Genomic DNA, 9,379 nt, shown 5'->3' with positions numbered 1-9,379 from the left:
TCTTGAACAATCTTGAACACTACCACGAGAGTAACCTCGTTATTCTCTAGGATTCCAATAAAAGGATAGGTGCTATCCAACTATTGGGAGAGGGGGAGGAGAAAAGGGTTTTGTTGAGTAAAAAAGATTCTCTTTGTGACTTCGGGAAAATTTTGTACAATAACACCTGTATGTTGTGTATTGTCAGCCTCCGTGTCTCCCAAAGGGGGTCACAGGGAGGTCCTTATATAGAGAAGAGCCAAATCCTTTTCCTAATCTTTTCTCCTATTTCCTTTTTCTACAATTAATTAAATAAAACTTATTTAATTGAATTTACACATTAATTAATTAACTATTTATACATAAAATCTAATTTAATGTGTATATATTTAATTATCATAAACATCGTATGTATATGTGCAATACCTCTCAACTAATTAATTCTTTGTGAATCTAATTCACTTGAATTAAATAATTGAATCTTATTCAAATATTACTTTTCAATTTAATTTGAATTATAGATCATATTCATAATCAATTATGTATTAATCACATTAATATATGATTTTCTCAAATTAATTTGAACAATTCAAATCACCCTTCTTAAATATCCTCTAGTAAGCTAACAAATAGACTTGGTGGACCTATAGATTAGAAGCTCCAACAATATGAAATTAATTGACTAAACTCATTAACCAAGTTAATTAATATTCGTTAACTATGGATACAATCAACTAAAGACCTACAACTGCACTCTTCTCACTACAAATATATTTTTGTGTCCACGGATATGACCAATAACTGCAAGTTAGTTCTTCATGAGTGTTCGTCACTCCAACTAGGTCAAATTATTGTTTTACCCTTAGGTTACCTTTGATTCCTCAAGGACTAGTACTCCTCTAATGAACAACTTGTTCAATTATCGGAGACATCACTTAAGGGAATACTCATCTACTTACCCTTAAGGCAAGAATGAGTGAACTCCATCTTGTATTATTATATTCCCAACTCCTCACTCGATCTTGTCCCCAAAATGGTAGACAGATTGGCTCGGCGAACTGGCCACCCTCACCCATACAAATCAAAGGACAATCCTTCATGAATATGAGTTCATAATATACTCAGGATTAAGACTAAGTTGCCTAGGTGATCCTATTGAAATAGGAACCTAACTAGTTAACGGTGTTACATCTAGTGGTTACTATTTCGCGGTCCAGTCTTATGCAAACTCATTGCATAGAATACCCTCACTCGCATATCAACTACACGAACGCGTTGGATCATTGTGTTTATATCAAAACAAAGTAGGTTATATCCATAGTGTTACCAGGTTAAGGTATCCAACCTTATCCCTATACTATAGGCCCTTCAAACTGTATCTTGAACATTGATCTCTGTATGTCTCCATATACAGTTCAAGACTCATAAGGAAACCTTGGATGTTAGTTTATTGGATTTAGGGTTATTAAGAAAAAAATAGACAAACAACACAAACAATAACATCTATTGAATTAACATCTATAATTCTTTATTGATGACAATCAATTAATAACGTTTACTATCTATGAGTTTAGGGCATAAAACCTAACACACTTAACCTAGAAAGAGATGTGAAGATAGCATATGTTAATCCTCTTATGACACCCACTGCCCAACTGAGATCTGTAACCTATTTCCTCGCTCCTGTATCACCTGATATACAATTATAAATATTTGTATTGTTCTTGCATTTAAACTAAGATTCTATGCAATTAGAACTCTTCATATAAAGGGATTAACACATCACCAAATTATATATATATTTACAACTAGAGTTGACAACACAAAATTCAAAGTATAGTTACAAACTTTGAGTTCTACCCTTTCCCCATTATGTGTACATGCTTACTTAGTATTGGAAAGTTCAATGCATTGACTTATTCTAGGATCTAATCTCCATTCATTACAACTAGAGTTCTACGCTCCAATTTACCATCATGTTGCTTACTCTTACGCCAGTTGTGGATATCTAAAAGATAACCTCGATAACCCATGAAAGATATTTTTCCTCTTATCTTAAATGACGATCTATCTTGTTTACAAATGGGACGTCATGCTTGATAACCTTTGGTACTCCATCCTTACAAGTCCCCGTATGCAGGAAAGTCATTAATGGTCCACAACAAACATGCACCTAACTGAAAGTACCCCCCACTCATGCAATTGTAAGTGCGCGCACCATTATTCATAACTCTTTCAGGTCTTTAATTAGTGGTTGTAAATAGACATCAATTTCTTTTTCAGAAGACTTTAGTCCTAGAATAAGTAAAGACATGATAAAAATTAGATTCCTTCATGCACTTCAATGGTGGAAAATTGTAAGGAACAAGCATCACGAGCCACATGCTATATGCAGTACTTATATTCCCAAATGGATTAAATCCATCTGAAGCTAAGGCTAACCGAACATTCCTTGTGTCTGAAAAAAATTCAGGAAACTCTCTATCAAAACATTTCTACCCTTCAGCATCAGTTGGATATCATAACACACCATTGGTTTCGACTCGTTTATCCTTATGCCATAGCATCTCAGAAGCAATATGTTTTGATGAAAACAATCACTTCAACGTTGGTATTAATGGAAAATGATGTAAAATTTTGTTTGGGATCTTCTTATTCTTGTCATCCTTTATTTTGTATCGAGACTCACCACATACTGGACAACTTTGACAATTAGAATATCTTTTCCAAAATAAAATGCAGTCGTACTTGCAAGCATGAATAGAATCATATCCTAATCTTAGGTCACGTAATTTTCTCTTGGCTTCATAAAAAGAACTAGGTATACATGCACCAGTTGGAAATGCATCTTTCAATAATTCTAGTAACATATCAATGTTACTCCAATTATTGACAACCTTAATATGCATCAATCTCACCAAGAAGTTCAATGAGTAAAATTTTGTACAACTAGGGTACAAGGGGTTACGTGTTTCGTCCATCAACTCCTAAAAAATGTTTGAAGTATCCCTTTATTCGATGTTCTTAGGCATTTCATCTCGAAAGTCTTCTTCATCTTCATCATATGCCTATTCTCTCATCGGTCCTTACAAATCATTTAAAAGATTGAACAACTCATCATCATCATTGTGTGCAGTAGGTTCTTCCCTTAATCCATCATCTGCTGAAGAAGCTAAAGGAGTCGTGACTCTTTGAAATTGAGCTAAATTTTCGGTTCTCTATGATAAATCCATTGACTATATGAAAGGGATATTCTATTAGCGAATAAATGTCGTTCTACTCTATATAATGTCTGAGACATTGAATTCTAACAATTTTTACACGGGCATCTCATTTTCCCCTTTCCATTTACATGACACTTTGCCACTTCCATGAATTGTGCAACTCCGTCAATTTACTCTCTTGAGAATCTATCTCTAAGCTTAATCCAATCCTTATTCATCATTGAACAAAATGAATAAAGCATGTCTAAGTTTTGGCTATATGAAGGAGATATTCCACTATCTCTAAGTTTTGGCCTTTATGATGAGAACAAGAGAGAAATCACTACATTTCTAGTGTTCCTTCTCGTATTACAAAAGGATCAGTCTGCATCAAGCATGTGATGAGAACATTAGTAAGGAAAAAGGGTAAAACATTTACGATTATGAACCTTTATCGATAAAAACTAAATAAATGAAGCAAAAGGGTCAAATGTTTTCTATTTTCTAACTTTTTTTTCTCAAAGTTTTCATTTTTCCTGATAATCTTTTTAATCAATCAAACAAAACGAATCTTTACAAGAGTTTTTTTTAGATGATATGATATTAAATTTAGCTTTACCTATCAACTTAAGTTTTTTGAGTCAATCAATGATTTAACACTACCAAGTAAAAAGTGTAAAATTTAGTTAATTTGCTTTAAACATCTTTAGCAATTCCATTTTAAAACTTAAAGCATATTATATCCATAAAAAGGAAAGATTAAATTTTATTATTAATAAATGAATCTCATGTACAAAATTAAAACCAAAATACACAAATAATCCATCCTTTATTATATCCATCCATATACAAACCAAAGATAGAAGAACAATTTCATTCATAAACAAATGAATATCCTAATTCCCATCTGAAACAAAACCCCTTATTAGAATAATAACACAAACACAACCCATGAATAACATTTATTAGAAAAGGCAAAGAGAAGAAGAAGCAACCAATGCGTGCGGCGGTAGTGTGTGGGGTAGCGTGTATTAGCGTTGGGCATTGGAGCGGTGGCCATTTGTGTAAAAAAAAAATGTAGGTGGAAAGAGAAAGTAACAGAGAAAGGAAGAATAGGGGGAAGAAAAGTGGGCTTTTTAATAACTTTATCCCACACATATTTTTGTCGGGGTAAGTTCAAATTTTCGTCGGCATAAACTTTTTAAAAAAATGTGCATGTTGCTCTATTTTGACTGACACAGTAAATTTTCGTTGAGATAAATATGTCTTTGCCAACGAAAATAAATGCGTCAGGGAAAAAATATCGAAACAAGTAAAAATGTTTGTAGTGTTTGTTCGTTTGTTTTTTAACCTTAAACTACTTCATTTCTGTTTATTATTTTTAATTTTTTTTTATAATTTTTCTTAAGATTCTCAGTTTTTAAAATAGAAGAATATTATATTTATATGTATATAACTAGAATTTAAGATTCTATCCTCATAAAATTTTCTAACATAGATTTATTTCCTTTTAGGTTAATGAATACTTTATTAGAAATTGTATTTCTCATATGTAACTGTATAAGTAAAAAGTATTAATGAATTCTTACACGATGTGGATGTTTCTCATAGTAACGATTGGGTCCCTTATATATATATGCCTAATATAGATTAAAAAAAAAACATTTGTGTGACGATTGCTGCAACACAATTTCTCAATCGGATACTTAAATACAAAAATTTCTTCTGTCACCATATTGGATTTGAGAGGCTTAGTTTGTACCTCATTAATAATTGAATGTACAAGACAAAAGGTGAGAGATAAAGATGAAAATTATAAAGATGATTTTTCGAGAGTAGAGATAGCTCTACTACAGAAATTGGATTACTTGACGTTTTTCCAATGTCAAGTAGAGGGTATACTTGACGCTTATAAAAGTATCGAGTATTAAACTATCAAGTATAGTGTGATAACTTGACTCCGAAAAAATGTCAAGACAAATGTTTCTTGATACAATTTTCGTGTCAAGAAAGATAATACGCTTGACATTTGTGGTATGTCCAGTTTATTGATTTTTGACATTAATTACGTACTATATATGATAACTTTTGATGTTTTTTATGTGTCAAGTATATGTCTTTTTTTTTCAAATTGAATGCCCAATCGATATTCTCATTTTTTGCCTTGTATTCCAACAATACAATTACATCAACTAAATAAATATTATACATTTAAGATCTATCAACTCAATATATTCACTCAATTCCATATGTTCAACTATGACCTTTCATATGAACACTCACATATTACAACAATATTTCTCTTTCACATGTACATGCACAAAATAAAATCTCAACTATTGCTTTTGTATACAAAACTCAACTTTCAACAAACACAAGTGACAAATTATTTAATAAGTAACCTCTCAACAAAGTACATTATTTAATCTATACATTGAGCTTTGAAGTATAAATATCGAGAACTAAGGGTTAGGCAAGCCATGTTTAAGCAAGTCAACCTGCAAAATATAATAAATGGCAATAACATCAAATTTCTAAATATAAAAATAAGTATTAAGATACAACAATGACAAAAAGTCACGCACAAGGAAAAATGTGCATGATTGGCTTACATTATGCACTGGAAAGATATCATACTCGAAACTTAAAAGATATCTACAACTTAAAGTCAAGGACTTACTAGGATTTCATTCATTCTTTTTTTACCATATCATACCTTAGGAGGAACAATTACCTTTCGCTGCAAAACAAAGGAAGATGGGAAAGATTTGAGAAAAATATAATAAAGAGGAAGAAGATTATCAACAAATCAAGTATATGCTAAAATTTAAAATAAAAGAATACAGATACCCTTTCCCCCAACTTTCACTAACTTTCACAAAAAATAGATAATATTGAAAGTCCAATCTTATCTACAAACAATAAAAAAATTCTTCAAAATTTCATTCACCAAAATAACCAATTAACTCTAAATAAATTACCTAAAGTATGGCTTGATTCAAATGCCACTTCAAAACTACAACAAAGTAATCCAACCTACGAAAATTTCAATAATAATGGTTACAAAACGCAAACTCCAACAACTATGTAACAATTTCAAAAGAGTTTCAAAGCCTCAATACCTATCAAAACGTCCAAACATCGTTAAATTTGCTGGACAATGGCTCCAATCCCTTGAAATCTTTGAATTGAAAATCAAAAATTGAAAATGACTCAATAATTAGACCAATACTAATTAATTTTATTGTTTTTTAAATTTTAACTTTCCATGTCAACATTAAAGTATAATAAAATTTTATTTTGTTACTTTAGCAAACCAAAAATCTAACCCAAAGACCTTTTAAACCTATTTCTCAAAACTTAAGAATAAAAAAGTACGTTTAGAAAATTCATGGACCAAATACACTCACTGTTAGTAAGAACTTGGGGATCAAAAAGCCTTTTTTCCCAAAGTTTTACATCTTTTAGTCAACGAAAGACTAATAATTATAAAATATGTGCAATATAAGACAGTTTTCATTTGCAAAGGACTTATCCAAATGTCATAGGCTACGAAAAATGACAAATTCTTTTGACCATTTGCCAAAGATCTAAGAAGACCGTGTTCAAAATTTTGTTCATATTGGCAAAACGCTTGTACATCTCAAGCTCACATTTACATTATAGCTTCTAATAGTTCAAAGATAAGGTGAAAGTTTCTTTTGTTCCATATGGAAAGTTTCCATCAAGGCAGCCAAAGAACTTTACACCAATAACCGAGATATTGAGGACAAATTGGCCAACTTTCGTTTGGAAAGGAAAAAAGGGTACTTACTTGCAAGAGCTTGATGGTAGGCTTGAATAAAGGCCCTCGTAAGTATCCTAGAGCCCATAACAATTAAATTGGCAAGATTTTTTGCAGCCTGTCCAAATATATAGAAGTAAAGAGGCTATATAATAGGAAGTTCTCAAACTGAATAAGACAATTTAAAAAAATTATGTAATATATACTCCTCTCCTTTTTCAAAATTAAAGACTTCATCGACAAAGCAGTAGTAAATACACCAGTTCTAATTAGGTAGGGCTAATTCGAAAGGTAAAAAAAGTACACTGAAGAAAAAGAAAACATGACACAAGTGATACACAAATATGTTTCGAATATGCTCGCCTTCAAATGATTTAAAAAGTTGAGAGCGCAAAAAAATTCAGCATCATTTCACAGAACCAACATATCCAGATAAATACAAAGATGTAATATGGGGAAAAAATTCCACAACACAACTCTCTCTAGTCTTTTCACAAAGAAAACTTGGGAATGAATCTATGAATTTAACTCATAATCTATAATCAATATGGTAACAAATTACCCGATAGAGGAGACAAAAACATAATAATTCAGATAAAATTAACATCAGTCAAGTTTATACATATGCACTCATGATTCCATATTCATTTGTCATTATCTTAGAAACCGATCCACCATCAGGTCAATAGGAGAAGATAAAGAAAGAAGAGAGATACCATGATTAATTGGGTGGCGTTGATAATAGGGTCGGAATCGTTATAGCCGTTAGAGCTGGAAAATCAATCAGAGAAGCTATTCACCCAACCACGCAAGAAAACTTGGGGTTTGAATAGTGATAGAGAAGAAATGGGGAAACGAGATTGTAAAGAATAAAAGATGAATTTCATTGTATAATTTGGACAGACCTTGAAATGGAGTTAATAAATATGGTTTGAGATGGAGGACTAACCGGTGGAGGACTGGCACGAGGCTGGGCATCTGTACGGTGGAGGACTGACCGATGCGGCTACGATCCAGCGTGCACGGAGGTCTGGCCTGAGGCTGGGCGTCTGTACGATGGAGGCTGGGCGCGATCCGGTGGTGCTGCTAAGAGAGGGTTTTGGGGTAGGGTATCTTGGGTTTTTTCTTACTAAAAGTTAATTATTTTTATATTTTATTTGATAATTTTGATAGGAGAGAAACTAAATTTGAGAGAAAAATGAAAATGAAGTGAGAGGGAAACAAAAAATAAAGATTAAAAAAATATTATTTTTTATGTTTTACTTGACACGAAAAATATGTCAAGTAAGAGTTTCTTATACTTGACACAAAAAACGAGTCAAGCAAGACCTTATATTACTTGACATGAAAAACGTGTTAAGTAACGGTTCACGTGAAAATATCCGAAATATTCCGTCAATCTCCGCTTTTTTAACCATTTTACTTGACATTTTCTTTTATAAAAGGTCATTACTTGACGTTTTTTTCTAAAGAAACGTCAAGTAATTAAAAACTACAAGTGTCAAGTAATGTAGATTTTATAGTAGGTGGAGGGGTACTCTAACTTTAATTTATAAACTTTAAATTGAAACAAATTACCTCTTATACTTTCAAATTTGTAACATTGTTGTTATTAAACTTTAGTATGTAAAAATTTAATCTCTACATGAGAAATATTTCATTAAAAAGAAGTATCAATTTAATTTAATACAATTAAGAATCTATCCATGACATGTCTCATCAAAATTAAGTATATTTGTTTTCTAAGTAGTGACTAGTATTCATAATCAATGTATTAATCTACATAAAAGAAATAATAATAAATCTCATTATTAGACTAAAAATTATAAAGTAAAGTTTAGAGACTAACTCGTTATTATAATGAAAGTTTAGGGATTGTTTGATAATGTTTTTGTTTCTATTTTTTCATTTTCACTTGTGTGATAATCTCCACATTTTCTTTTTCTATTTTTTTTTTTTAAGAAAATAAAAAAGTCGTCAAATTTGAATAACTACACCTGTTTGGTTTCTATTTTTATATATTCTCGTTTGTAAAATAGTTTAATAGTGTACCACTTGTATATTGATTATATCTTAACCTCGAACTATGAAATTCTCTTCCCATTATTGTAATTCAATACCTTTAAAAAAAGTCTCAAAACATGATAATACTAATATAATCCTAAAACCACTCATTTCAACTTCCCCACAATCGCACAACTACAACCATTTCTCCTTCCAACCAACTTTTTTTTTCTCTTACTACTACACTAACATCTCTAACCAAACAATCTTATACTACAAAATCTACACTTCCTAATTATGTTATAATACTAATATAACCATAAAGCCACTCATTTCCTAAATCAAACCTTTAATTACCACACCACATCCTAACACAAATATATTCCTTTTTGCTACTTGGGATTCTTTT

At 31.3% G+C, this 9,379-nt stretch overlaps 1 long non-coding RNA gene across 1 annotated transcript; it reads right to left on the bottom strand.

Moving 5' to 3' along the window:
* Window positions 1–6,163: 6,163 nt before the first annotated feature.
* LOC150035646 (uncharacterized) lies at window positions 6,164–8,128 on the bottom strand. The gene is made up of 3 exons (XR_016530305.1): window positions 7,916–8,128; window positions 7,683–7,737; window positions 6,164–7,084 (listed from the first exon to the last, which is right to left on the bottom strand). It is a non-coding gene; the product is annotated as an uncharacterized LOC150035646 (long non-coding RNA).
* Window positions 8,129–9,379: the final 1,251 nt, after the last annotated feature.

Source organism: Benincasa hispida, chromosome 6 (genome assembly GCF_027475165.1).
Source record: "Benincasa hispida cultivar pf3 chromosome 6, pf3_genome.v1.1, whole genome shotgun sequence".
NCBI lineage: Eukaryota > Viridiplantae > Streptophyta > Magnoliopsida > Cucurbitales > Cucurbitaceae > Benincasa > Benincasa hispida.
The sequence above is the reverse complement of the archived record's forward strand: the minus strand, read 5'-3'. Positions and strand labels throughout refer to the sequence as shown.